The sequence below is a fragment of the Canis lupus genome, chromosome 1 (assembly GCF_003254725.2).
Source record: "Canis lupus dingo isolate Sandy chromosome 1, ASM325472v2, whole genome shotgun sequence".
In the NCBI taxonomy this organism is placed as follows: Eukaryota; Metazoa; Chordata; class Mammalia; order Carnivora; family Canidae; genus Canis; species Canis lupus.
In genome coordinates, this window is record NC_064243.1 from 50427211 (window position 1) to 50440624 (window position 13414).

A 13414-nucleotide genomic window follows, 5' to 3' on the forward strand; every position below is an offset into this window, starting at 1 on the left:
TTCTGTGTCAAACTATTCCTTTAAAGAGCCTCCAGGTGCCTCAAAGTTGTCAGTCAAGAGCTTAGCTGAACAGGAGTTGAGAATGCTGCTCAGCCAGGAGATAAATAAGAGGGATCTAGAGTCAAACAGCAGAAGGTTCATGATAGAAAGAGGTGGAGAACCACTTGGCCCACAGAGGGGACTGTAGTGATGTCACACAGAGTGCAAGAGACATCAAGTGACTTAGCTTCGTTTAAGGAAGCATTGTCACATAATCCAAAAGGATCTCCACATTTTAGGCTCTTACAGAAATAAAGATAATAGCACTAGAATTTGTTTTCAACTCTATATGGAAATACATCTTTTTTTCCCCCTCCCTTGGCTAAGAAGTAGTAAGACCCTATGTGATTGCAGAATAAGGAAAAAACATAGTATAAAAAGAAAAGACATAACAATAGTAAAGAGAATAAAAGCATATGAAAGCAACTAAATTACAGCATGAGAACAAAGCCTGTGAAAATTTCAAAATATTTTAGAGTGAAAAGTTAGAAAAATAGGGCCCACCTCTAGGATACCAACTTTGCTCTTGCTAACTTCCCCTTCACTTTTCTGAATTAAAAAGAAGGGGGGCGGGGATTTGGGATGCCTGAGTGGCTCAGTGGTTGAGCACCTGCCTTTGGCTCAGGTCATGATCTCAGAGTCCCAGGATCAAATCCTACATCGGGCTCTCTGCAGGGAGCCTGCCTTTCTCTGTAACTCTCGTGAATAAATAAATAAAATCTTTTTAAAAAAAGGCATCTACATTCATAATAACAAGGATGCTAGGGCGTGGTGAATTAAATTGTTTGTCTAAATTTCTCATTCCCTTCATTTACTCATGATGAGAGTGGCAACACAGCACCAGGTCCTCATGTTCTCAAGGCGGGTGAACTGTACTTCCCCAGGATTTGCTTTGGCCAATGAGACTTAGCAGATGTGACATGAGCAGGGGGTGAGACACGTTTGTACAGATGGGTCACCCTCTTGCTCTTCTTCAGTCTCCTTGAGAAGATCATACGTGATGGTTGTTGGTCCCAGAACATGGAGCAGAGTGAACCCAACACCCTGGTCCCCAGCCCAGCTAAGTCCAGCCCAGAGCAAGCATCCCCCAGCTGACCTCCAGACACAGGAGCAAGAAAGCTCTCTTCCCATTCTATGCCACAGGGAATTGAAATTGTCAGAGAGGAAAATGGAAGGATACCCCATCTGTCTGGCCTGTTCAGCAAGTCTCAGTTTCTCTCTGTTGCCCAGTAAAGTATTAATCGTGTCTCCTTTCACTCGCAGGTTATGAGCATCATAATAACAAGTATTTAGCTACATAGGATAATTCCTAAAAAGTTTGTATTTACATATTATCTTTGAATCTTGCTTCTTTTCTATTTCCTACTGTGTCTGATGGATGTCTGTTTCCCACTCTCGGCTTCCTGCACCCTGTCCCATGCCTTCCACCCAATAGAGGCCTGCAAGAGCCCCCCAAACCAGTCAATGCTCCTAGCGTTAGCCTCTCTTCAAATGGTACCCTCCTGGCATCATCTTCCTTTTTTTTCCCTCTTAGGTACCTTGACCTATTTGGGGGTATTTTTTTTCCCCATTCAATTATATCACTTCTATTTCCTAATGCCTGCAGTGCCAGGAAAAGCTGTCAGTGAAAGCTCCATTATAGTCTAGTCTCTGCACCATCCACCCAGCTCACCACAAGGCAGCCATCTGGCTGTTCTTTCATCTCCTCTAAAATACCAGAGGCAGCAGGAGGCGCTCTGGGTGCAAATTTCAGAAGACACTCTTGGGAGCAAACATCTTCCCACTCTGAAACGTGTGCACTTTCCTGGGCTGGACTGCTCTTTACCTGGCTAATCCCCACATCCTTTTCAGAGCTCGGCTAAAACCTACTTCCTTGTAAAGCTCTTCCCTGACAAAAGGCAGGCACCCAACGCTACTTATTGAAGAGAGGCATAGAAACATTAGCCAATACATGATTGAGAACTGAAAGCAAGGTGTGACTCCTGTATTCACTCAGTGCCTGACACATTTCTGCATTTCAGAATGACCTCATCTGTAAGATCAGAGGGTTGAGCTATGAGATTTCCTGGGTTCTTTGTAGCTTAAAATAATAGTATTCTGTGATAAACTTTGGTTTATGAGGCTGGGACATTTTGGCCAGCCTATTTTTGGGGAAGGAATAGCAAGGAGAAAGGTATGGATGATAGAAAGTTGGGGGGGGGTGTGCAGCCCAGGTGGTTCAGTGGTTTAGTACCGCCTTTAGCCCAGGGCGTGATCCTGGAGACCCAGGATCGAGTCCCATGTTGGGTTCCCTGCATGGGGCCTGCTTCTCCCTCTGCCTGTGTCATCTCTGCCTCTCTCTCTTTCTCTCTCTGTCTCTGTGTGTCTCATGAATAAATAAATAAAATCTTAAAAAAAAAGTAAGTGGAGAGGCATATGAGTACCCTGAATTAACTAGGATGAGTTACACAGCAGTGGGCTATATTTATCATATGATCTGAAGTAAATAACAACAAAAAGTAGATTTCCAGACTCTTTCTTTCTACACCCCTCCCCCCCCATACAACTTCCAACATCAGTTACCTCTGAGCTACTTGTTAGCTGCTACAATTCTCTCTTCTGGTCCTCAGACACTCAAGTATGTTGTGTCAGATAACTCAATCATCTTTTGGATCACTTACTTGCATTTATAATGAATGGGTCCATATCTGGCTTCCCAGTTACACAGTGTGTTCTAGGATAGCAGAGACTCAGTGCTGCAGCCCTGATCCCTGGGACAGTAATTCAGACACTATCAGAAGTTCATCACCTATGAAATGGTCTAACCCAAGATGCTTCATCGGAACCTACCCATGGAGAATTGATCAGATAAATCCAGAAGGTGGAACATTTTACCAGGGTTTCGTCTGGAATTCTAGGCCATGTCTAACATTCTAAGTTGCTGGTTTCTATAGTGTGGTGGGTGTCTTCCATGAATTTTGAGCTCTTTTAAAACTTTGGAGAGTGTGGAATACCAGCATAAAGGCAGTGACTCTTACCTGTACGTGTATATGAATTTTGTCGAGTGGAAGCACAACTGATTTTCCCTCCTCAGCCCAAAGAAGCCATATATTTGCATGTATTAAATTCATTTCAGTATTCACAATTGCTTTTGCATGTTTCTGCTGTTTGGATTCTCCTCTGAATGGGTTTCGAATATTTTACTGGTTCTGTCCTTAATTAATGAGTTAAATAAAAATCTTTGACATGTATCCATTTTATGTTTGTATGGAAGTCATTACTTAATGTGTTTTTAAAATGACCATAACAGTTTTGGCTGTCATCCACCAAGACGTAATTAATTTATGGGACAGGGAAGGTAAACTATATAGATGAAGAAATGTCCCTCCTGGGAAGTGTGAGCCCTGGCATGACTTTTCTTCACTTCCAAAGTGAAGCCTAAATGGCAAAAGAAATAGATTTTTAACTTTGCTGACTCTGTTTCTCTCATAATTTTTCTTTACTGCAGATTCTGTTTTTTTTTTTTTTCTTTCTAGTTTGTGAGTGTCCAGTAAGTTATTATCCTGGGGTGGCATCAATGATTGAGAATGTGGTTTTATAGTCTGAACACATGGGTGATTTGTGGAGAGATGACAGAGATCCATTCCCTTTTGGGTGACAGATGACAAAGAATGGTTCTGCTTTTGTCTATTTTGATCCCAAACTAATCAAGAGGTTTGTGCCCACTGGAAAGAACAGCTCTTTGATATCTAGACCAACATTTTCTGGTTTCTCGGTTTCCTCCTGACACACAGTTAAAGTTGCAAAACTGAAGTCTAACTTCTCTGGGTGTTGGAAAAGTCTTTGCCTTTCAGTGTGAGAGTGTGAAATGTTTGCCTAATTCCAGAAAGCATTAATGAGTTAGGTGATAAAATCTTTTAAATTAAAGGAGTTCTGTTCAGATTATCTCTATAATGATAAATAAATACAAATATCAACTGAAATTTTTAATATCTCCAGAGAAGAAACTAACCTTATACTTTAAATGTGCTACATTAGTTTTTTCCTTATAAAAATTAATTCATGTCATTATATATTTGTCCAAACCAATGGGATGTATAACAATGAGAGTGAATCCTAATGTAAACCATGACTGTGGGATATTATGATATGTCAGTATAGGTTCATCAATTGTAATAAATGTATCACTCTGGTGGGGGACTTTGATAGTGAGAAGGCTGTGTATGTGTAGGTACAGAGGATCTACAGGAAATCTTTTTGCTTTCATTTCAATTTTGCTATGGACCTATACTAATGTTTTGAAAAATTCAGATTTTTTTTCTTAATTTATCACTATTCCTTATAAAGTGAGCATATATTTTATTTCATTTCATGTGGGTTTGTATTTCCTATCCTATGTACTGTCCTATTCAAATAAACTAATATTACTCCTAAATAATGTTTAAGATTATGAAAAATGTTTGTGTTCATTGAATAACTATTTTGATATACATTTTATTTTGATCGTAATTACACTTTGTAGAATATAAGCTTAAAGATAATTTGCAAGATCTTTAGGTAACTTGCAACCCTGGACTAATATTAAATTGTTTATTAAGATATTGTTGGATGCTCAGAAAATTTCAAAGGAGGATGGACAAAATACTGAAACATTAACTGTTAGGCAAAACTCAACCATACACTCTCCACCCAGCTCTATCAACTATTAACATTTTGTTTTATTGAATTTATCCTCTTCTTTTTCTTCCCCTATACTTACACACAGACACTGGTTTTTTTTCCTATGCCTTTTGGAAGTAATTTGCAGATATTGTGATACTTAACACTTCAGCATAAATGGCCCAAGAATAACTCCATTATTCTGCACCATGAAACCATTTTTACCCTTAACTTTTTAAAATGTTAATTCCAGTTAGCTAATATATAGTATTATATTAGTTTCAGGTGAACAATACAGTGATTCAACACTTCCATACACCACTCAGTGCTTATCAGGCAGGACAAGTGCTCTCCTTAACACCCTTCACCTCCCTATTCCCCCCACCCCACACCCTTCTTGCAACCATCAGTTTGTTCTCTAGAGTTAAAATTATGTTTCTTGGGTTTTCTCTCTCTTTTTTCCTCTGTCTTGTTTCTTAAATTCCACATATGAGTAAGATCATACAGTATTTGTCTTTCTCTGTATTTGCTCAGACTAATACTCTCCAGCTCTATCCATTGTGTTGCAAATGGCAAGATTTCATTCTTTTTAATGGCTGAGTAATATTCCACTATATCCATATGTTTATCTATCTATCATCTATCTATCTATACACACACACATAAATACATACACTGCATATTATTTATTTTCTTTATCCATTCATCAGTTGATGGACACTTGGGCTACTTCCATAGTTTGGCTATTGACATCCCAAAGTAAAATTAAGTCACTGAAATAAAATAATTTTACCTAAAATGTAATTCCCACTAAAAATTTCCCCTTTGTTCCCAAATTACCTTTAATACTGCCCATTTATTTTTTTCAATGCAGTTTCCAAATAATCCTAGATTGAAGTTGTTTGATTTTTCTTTTTTGTCTTTTCAAAATCAAGAACAATCCCTTAATATTATTGACTTCTTTAAATTGTTAATAGTATAATATTTTTAAAAGGAGAAAGTCATGATTCTCATAAAAATATAAAAAAGTGTCAAAGATTTTATTTTATTTATTAATCTTTAAGAGGACATTAAGATGTTAAGAACCAGTTCATAGGAGAACCCAAAGAGCAGCCACACACAGGAAGTAGGAATGTTGAAATGTACAAGGAGTGACTAAATATATCCAAGAAATTTGGGTTATAGGTATGACCCCAAGAAGCTACAGTTAGCCTTGCAGATATTAATAGATATAATATGGGCTTTTTTGTGGGGAGGAAGGGACAAAATCCATTTGTATATCTCTATAGACAAAAATAATTCACAATTTCTAGGTTTTTAAAAGAACTCAAGCACAATAAAACCACCACAGAGCATCCCATAAAACTAGCATTCCATAAAACACCCATATATACAGATAGTAGATATAGATATAGATATAAATATAGATATAGATATATCAAATCTAGTGCCATACCATATGTGTAACTACAAAAGCCATCAAATTACTTCTGTTTGGAAGCTCTCATAAGGTGTTTCACACTGGATTTTAAAATATTATTGGCTATTCTTTGACTGTAAAACTAAGCTCAAGATTCTCCCCACCAAATAATGCCTTCAGAACTCAGAAATTTGGGTGAATTCTTTCTGGAAGTACTGGAAATTTGCTAAGCTTGCCAGGAATGGATCTGTATTTCTACCTATAAGACTGCAGTCCTATAAACCAGGTGACAATACAATCTTCTTGGGAGTGTTAGGTGCTCACATAGAGTCGACAACTGTTCCTTAAAAGCAGATTTTTTCAGTTTTGATTAAATAAGAATCATTCTCAAATATATTTCAGATTGTTTTTGGTGGTATACTTCGTTTATCCAATTATATTTTGGTAAAAAGGAGTACAAATCTTTATCCCATCTCTGCAAACTATTATATTGCCATGAAAAGTAAGGAAGTTTAGTAAGATTATCTGAATTTGAGAGTGGCAGTAAAAAATCAGATATTATTTTGAAAAGTTTTATTTTGGCATAGAGTCTACTAGATGCTTGTACATAACAGTAAGAAGAAGAGAAATGGCTTGTCAAATATTCAGAAAACTGAATATGACAACAACAATATTGCAAACAAATAATGGAAATAAAATTTTCTTCATCAGTTCATTCAATCATAAGGAATTGAATCTTGGATTAGCAATCTGATTTCATTTGAATGAGTCCTGTAAATCCTGACTCAGTCTATTGATATATCTGAAATCTGTCTAAGCACTGTGAGCTCAAAAACATATAACCAAGAGACAATTATTTGAACCATGACTAGTTTATAGACTCTGACAACATACATGTTCTTTTTATATTTCTCAAATGCTCAACTAGTTTATTGCTTTATGTTCCTCTGTTCCAGTCTGTTCCAGGAAAGCATAAGGCAATTCAGTTCATGAACATCAGCTAATCATCATCCCAGAGCTCCAAGAAGAGTCAGAAAGTAACAATTCTAAAATCAGAAAGTCTATATTACATGTAACAAGAAGGGCAAGTTCCATCTTGCACTATACCTGTGCACTAAAAATGCAGTTTCTGCAACATCTTAGAGCTGTTTCTATATAACAAAACTAAATTTGGTGTTCTTGTTTCCCAAATACATTAAACTGTCCCTGCATAGGCCAAGAAATTCATCCAGGCTATCTTGTTTGGTCATGTAATACTATTACCGACAGGACAGACCTGGAAGAGGTCACTATCTGGATATAGATGTTGACAGAGATCATAATAAAGGGATGTAATATGGAAGAAAGGGCATACAAAAATGGATGGATCTACCATTTTAAGACGAGAGAAATGCATTATTTTTTTAAAGATATATTTATGTAAGAGACTGAGAGAGAGCGAGAGCGTGCGTGCACTAGGGAGAGCATGAGTATGCGAGGAGGGGCAGAGAGAGAGAGAAAGAATCTTAAGCAGGTTCCATGCCCAGGGCAGGGCCCAACACAGAGCTCAATCTCACCCCTCTGAGATCATAACCTGAGCTGAAATCAAGAATCAGACACTCAACCAGCTGAGCCCCTCAAGCACCCCAAAATTGCATTATTAATACACAAACATTTTAATTTTGGTTCAAATTTTTAGTTAAATATTTTGTTTAAAAAATATCTTCATGAAGACATAAGAGAGTATATACAAGTAGACAAAACAAAACAAAAAAACAAAACAAAGACACATCCCTATAAATCACAGACAATTGACATATGGCCCTTGAGTTACCACACTCACTGGAGCACATTTGCAGTCCTTACAAATACAGATTTTCTTCAGTGAAGCAACAATAAGGATCTCTGGGGAAAGGTCGAGTATTTCACGGCTGCTCTTGCCAAAAAACTCATTTGAACTAAAGGCATTTAAAACTGCTTCATTTGTTGCAATGTTTTGTTCTTAGATGCTTCCTTTTTATTTTCCAATTCAAATATAGTGCAAGACCCCAGAATTGCAAATTGCTCTCATTGTATTTATTCAAAATGGAAAAACTCAAGAGACTTGATCAAGAAATACGAACACCTTTACGAAGACAAAGTAAGTGAGAGAAGACTGTTGATACCATTTATTTGCCAATATAAAGATGGAAACCCCAATCTAAGATTAAGGACAGGAAAAGCTTATATTGAATACCTGTAATTGAATAATACAGCATGCATTTCTTTATCAGATAGCAAAAAAAAATAGCCGGAGTATTCACCAGGAGGCATTTTGAGGGTACAAATTTAAATTAGACATTTGCAATGATGATGATGATGAGTGAAGATTGTTTTCTTTTAAGACACATTCAGGGAAGAGAAGAAATCTTTATTCTTATCTGTGTCATAAATGGCACTTTTTGCCACAGAGCTGCTACTTACTTCTAGAATCAGCTCAAATGCCATCAAACTTTTTTTTTTAATGTCTTCTTAAGGCAAAAAGTATTTTAATTTAGTTTTAAGATATTTTAGGCTTATTAACCTCAACAGTGAACTTGAAGATTTTCCATTAAATTCACTGTTCATCAGCCTATTACAGACTTAGTACAATTCTGCTCCAATATCTTGCCTCTTTTACAAACGTGGCAGTAGGTAGAAAACGATTTGGTCAAATTTATTTAAAAAAATAAATAAATAAAAAAGAAGAGGCTACAGAACTATTTGATGTCATTATCAAATGTCACTGATACACTTTACCCCCCAAGATTGGTGCTAGCAGAGGGGGACAATGCTATTACTTGTCATTTATTTATTTTTATCTACTTCATTTTTGGCAAATGCACAAATGACTAAGTATCTTTTTGATATGGAAAGTGATACATGGATAATGTATTTTGAAGAATATAATTGTTAGCTCAAAAACTACCATTTAATGCTTTTAAAGAGTTTCTCAGGAAGTAACAACGGAAAGTACAGATTTCCGACTGTGAGGAGAATGAAAGTCATTATTGCATTTTATCCCACCTTCTCCACCATGTTCTATAAGAGCCATCATCTGTGTTTTGATAGAATTTCAAGATATTGTCCCTAAAACCCTGCAACTGGAGGCTTAGGAGATCTGATAACCTGACAAAGGGCTGGGAAGATTTTACCAGGATAACCAGTGGCCTCTTTCAACCTCAGGCCTTGACCATGTTTCCTCCCTGCAAAACCTGCACGTTCTGGATGCTAACTACTCAGGAGCTACTGTTTCTCCTTGTTGCTCAGTTGCTGTCTCCTTTCTGTCCTGTCCACTCCTTGGGGTCACTGCAGACTCTCAAGAGTTAAGTTTCAGCCTCATCTGTGTGTTCTCTCCACTTTGCAGGGGTGCAGACTGAATGTCTCTCCTTGGAGTCAAGCACAGTGCCCAGAGGGATATCACTGAGGCCTTTAGAGAAAAGGAGAAAGGAGTCTGTCCAAAATGCTTGCCTCATGACTCCTTATAAAGCAAAGGACAGAGTCACATGATTGGTTTTATCAATGCTAAGAAGCTTACCTTAGAGGGTAAGCTTTCTTTCTCTGCCAGGCAGAGACTTTGAAGGGTTCATTTTTCCTGGATTCCCATGACCCAGTTAATGCCATAGAGAACACAGAATACGTGCTGTATTTACAAACTTCAAAGGAAATTAGCTATTTACATTTTTTTTTTCTGTAGGAAAGAGAAACATGTTTCCTATTTGATCTTTGATCCTCAAGTTATATATGAAGATGATTAAATTTGTCTGTGTTGTCAGTGTGATCCACTCAGAGTTGAGAACTATAAGAGTGGAAAATATCAAGATTGACTTTAAAGCCTCAGGAATACAAATGATTTTTTTTTTTTTAATGTTAAATGAGAAGCTGAAATAGGGAGAGGAAACCGGAGTTGTTGAAGGCCCAATCAGGATATGTTTTTCCACATAAGAATCAGAAGTAATGAGCATCTTGTTACTTACATACAGAAATAAATTATTTCGTTTGTCCTAGCAAGGTAAGGGAAAAAAAAAATACATCACCATCAAAGCCCTTCAATATAGTCGGCTAACATGTAGATCCCATGGCATGAGTAAGCAAAGATCCTAGATGTCCAGGATGACGGAATAAAATGAAATACCAACTCTCATTTACCTGAAATTTTTTCCTGCTCTTAGAATCAGACCTGATGATGTCCCGTTAGGTATGAGGGTCCCTGGTTAGAGAGGTATGAGAGCCCAAGTTCAAAGACAAGGTCCAGCACCAGAGAAATCACTGCAATCTATCAAGGTCAGAAATGGAGAGACTGACTTACCCCCACTCTGAGTTCTCAGTGACCAAAGCCACTGAGGAGTTTAATAACACATTCTCTCAGTGGGGGATCAGGGTCGGGGGTGGGGGGTGGGGAGGTTGGTGGGGTGCAGCCTGATTTGTAGAACTTGCTGATCTCTATGCTATCCATATTTCTGCATGGCCTATTTCAAGCTGCCAGCCTGAAGCCACAAAACCAGAGCTGGCCAGAGATGCCCAGTAGCCTGTTCTACAGCATTTCCATTATCTGGATGTTGCAGGTGCCACTAACCCCAAACAGATAGGTAACAGCAAAATGTAAGAAGAGGGTCACTAAATGATGAGGGAGAGTACTTGGCTACCTTTTAAAAATATAATTTACTGGGACACCCAATTGGGTCAGCAGTTTAGTGCTGCCTTCGGCCCAGGGTGTGATCCTGGGGTCCTGGGATCAAGTCCCGCATCGGGCTCCCTGCAGGGAGCCTGCTTCTCCCTCTGCTTGTGTCTCTGCCTCTCTCTCTCTGTGTCTCTCATGAATAAATAAATAAAATCTTTATATATATATATAATTGGGATCCCTGGGTGGCGCAGCGGTTTGGCGCCTGCCTTTGGCCCAGGGCGCGATCCTGGAGACCCGGGATCGAATCCCACGTCGGGCTCCCGATGCATGGAGCCTGCTTCTCCCTCTGCCTGTGTCTCTGCCTCTCTCTCTCTCTCTATCATAAATAAATTAAAAAAAAAATAAAAAAAAATTATATATATATATAATTGACTGAGTTGCAAGTATAAGATACAATTTTTAAACTAATTATGTTTAACAGCTGGTTCCTGAAGTTCCTGAAAAGGTACCAAGGGATTCCTGCCAATCCTTGGGCCACCAGGGCTCAGCATCCGCCACGGCTCTCCCTGACATCTCATGGCTCCCCCTGCCTTCGCTCTGGCCACTGTGGGGCTGTAATGAGATGAAGGCTGGGCTCTCCGTGAAGCAGGAATGCACACTCCACCATTGTCCACAACACCAGCCAACAGCAGAACTCAGAAAGACTGTGTTCGAGTTTCATCAGCTCTTCCCGGTCAGAAATGACAGTGGTGGGGGTGGTGGGGGTGCCTGGGTGGCTCCTTGGGTTAAGCACTCGACTTTTGATTTCAGCTCAGGTCATGATCTCAGGGTCATGGGATTGAGTCCTGCATCAGGCTCCGTGCTCAGGGCAGAGTCTGTTTCTCCCTCTCCCTCTGCCTGTTCCCCTGCTCGCTCACTCTCTCTCCAAAATAAATAAATCTAAAAAAAAAAAAAAAAAGAAGAAGAAGAAGAAAGAAACAAATGACAGTGGTTTCCTGCTCTTCCCCCCAATTCCTGACCCTACTTAAAAGCTTTAGCTCCTGCTTCCTTCCTTCCTTAGTTTCTTCCTAGGGAGTTGTTCCCTCAAGCGCACTGAATGATCTTCCACCAGGGTCCCTTCAGATTGTTCAGTGACTGAGATTCCACCTTGTGTACAACTGTCATGTTGGGCTGACTTGGTGTGCAGATCTCAGGTTCGGGGAAGTCAGAACTGCAAGTAATGGCATCTCTCTTGGTTCGTAATACGTCTGTGTCGCCATTCCCATTATTCAGTAGCTTGAACTTCCTTTCTCACTCATTAGTAAATTATGATACAGCGTTTATGGCTCTCTACGAGAATTATTGTTTCAGTTTAAGCCAAGTATAACCTATAAAAAAGCTGCCTGGATTCTAATTAACGGTGTATCAGACTGTTCTCTTTGAATTAGCACAATCATTGTTCCATCTGGTTTTCTTCCCTCCATCCTCCTGCCTCTCTCCAAAGCCACCATGCCAACGGCTCTTCCCAAGCTCAGCTAAGAAAATATATCTCCCTGCCCCCAGACCTTCAGCAGCTCCCATTACACACCAGATAAGCTCCCTATGATGCATCCAAAGCTTTTCCCAACTTGAATTAACCTTTTATCCTCAGTTTCTCTGCCATATATACCAAATTCCAATAGAGTCAGATTACATGCCAATCCATAAATATTTCCTATTTCCACATCTCTGCCCATCCTTTCCATCACATGCACTGTTCTTCTCTTCACCTCCACCTGTCAAAGGCCTGCCTGGACTTCAAGGTTCAGATGCAATCACACATCCCCTCTGAGCTAGAAATGAGAGACTCCCCCTTTTGTAGTACCGGAAATACGCTTGCACTCACAACACTGGTCACGTGCAGATTTTAAGCTCCCTGAGTGAATGAGCCCTTTCTTGCCATTTTTGTATGTTCCACAATTTGGCCAAGTACCTAGAAATAGTTTTTAAATTTCTGTATATTATTCTTCCTCTAAATTCCTTATGGTGATGACAAATTCCCTAGGAAAAGACCTGGCTTTTATTATTCTTCTTATCTTGTACAGTACTTAGGATTTACTTAGTTCTCAACAAATAGTTGTTAGCCAAACAAGCTGAAATGGCCAGTTTCCCCCTTAAAATTAAGTAGAAGTTTTGTCCATCTCAGAGACTTCAGAATATTCTCAGTATTTCAATAAAGGGCAGTGGCTGAGCATCCATAACATGCCCTTAAGGACTCCAATAGCTAGAGATAATTAAGCTTGTTTAGTAGGCTGTGGAGGGGTTTTTAATTTAGTTACCTAGAGCAGCTATTAGGCAAAATGACATTTTGGTTCAGAATCCTTAAGAGGAATGCAGATAACAATAAATACTGTTATTATTGAAATACATATATGTATTTTAAGAGACAAACCTTAGTCTGCTTGACCCTACAGAATTTGAAAATGCATATTTCAAAGCAGTAATGGTGATACTGATGAAACATTCAAATAGTGACTTCTGAGAACCAGCAAAACACATACTGGTCTGGTCAGTGCGATCTTAGGACTCAGTTCTTTTTATGATTTAGGAAATCTACACCTATGGGAACCTGGATGGCTCAGTGGTTGAGTGTCTGCCTTTGGCTCAGGGTGTGATCCCGGGGTCCTGGGATTGAGTCCCACATTGGGCTCCCCACAGGGAGCCTGCTTCTCCCTCTG

General features: G+C 39.0%; 1 protein-coding gene across 1 annotated transcript in view; it reads right to left on the minus strand.

Annotated features, from left to right (window-relative positions):
• Positions 1–13414, minus strand: part of PRKN (parkin RBR E3 ubiquitin protein ligase) — a 1305989-nt gene that overhangs the window by 534608 nt on the left and 757967 nt on the right. The gene's annotated exons all lie outside the window — the stretch shown is intronic.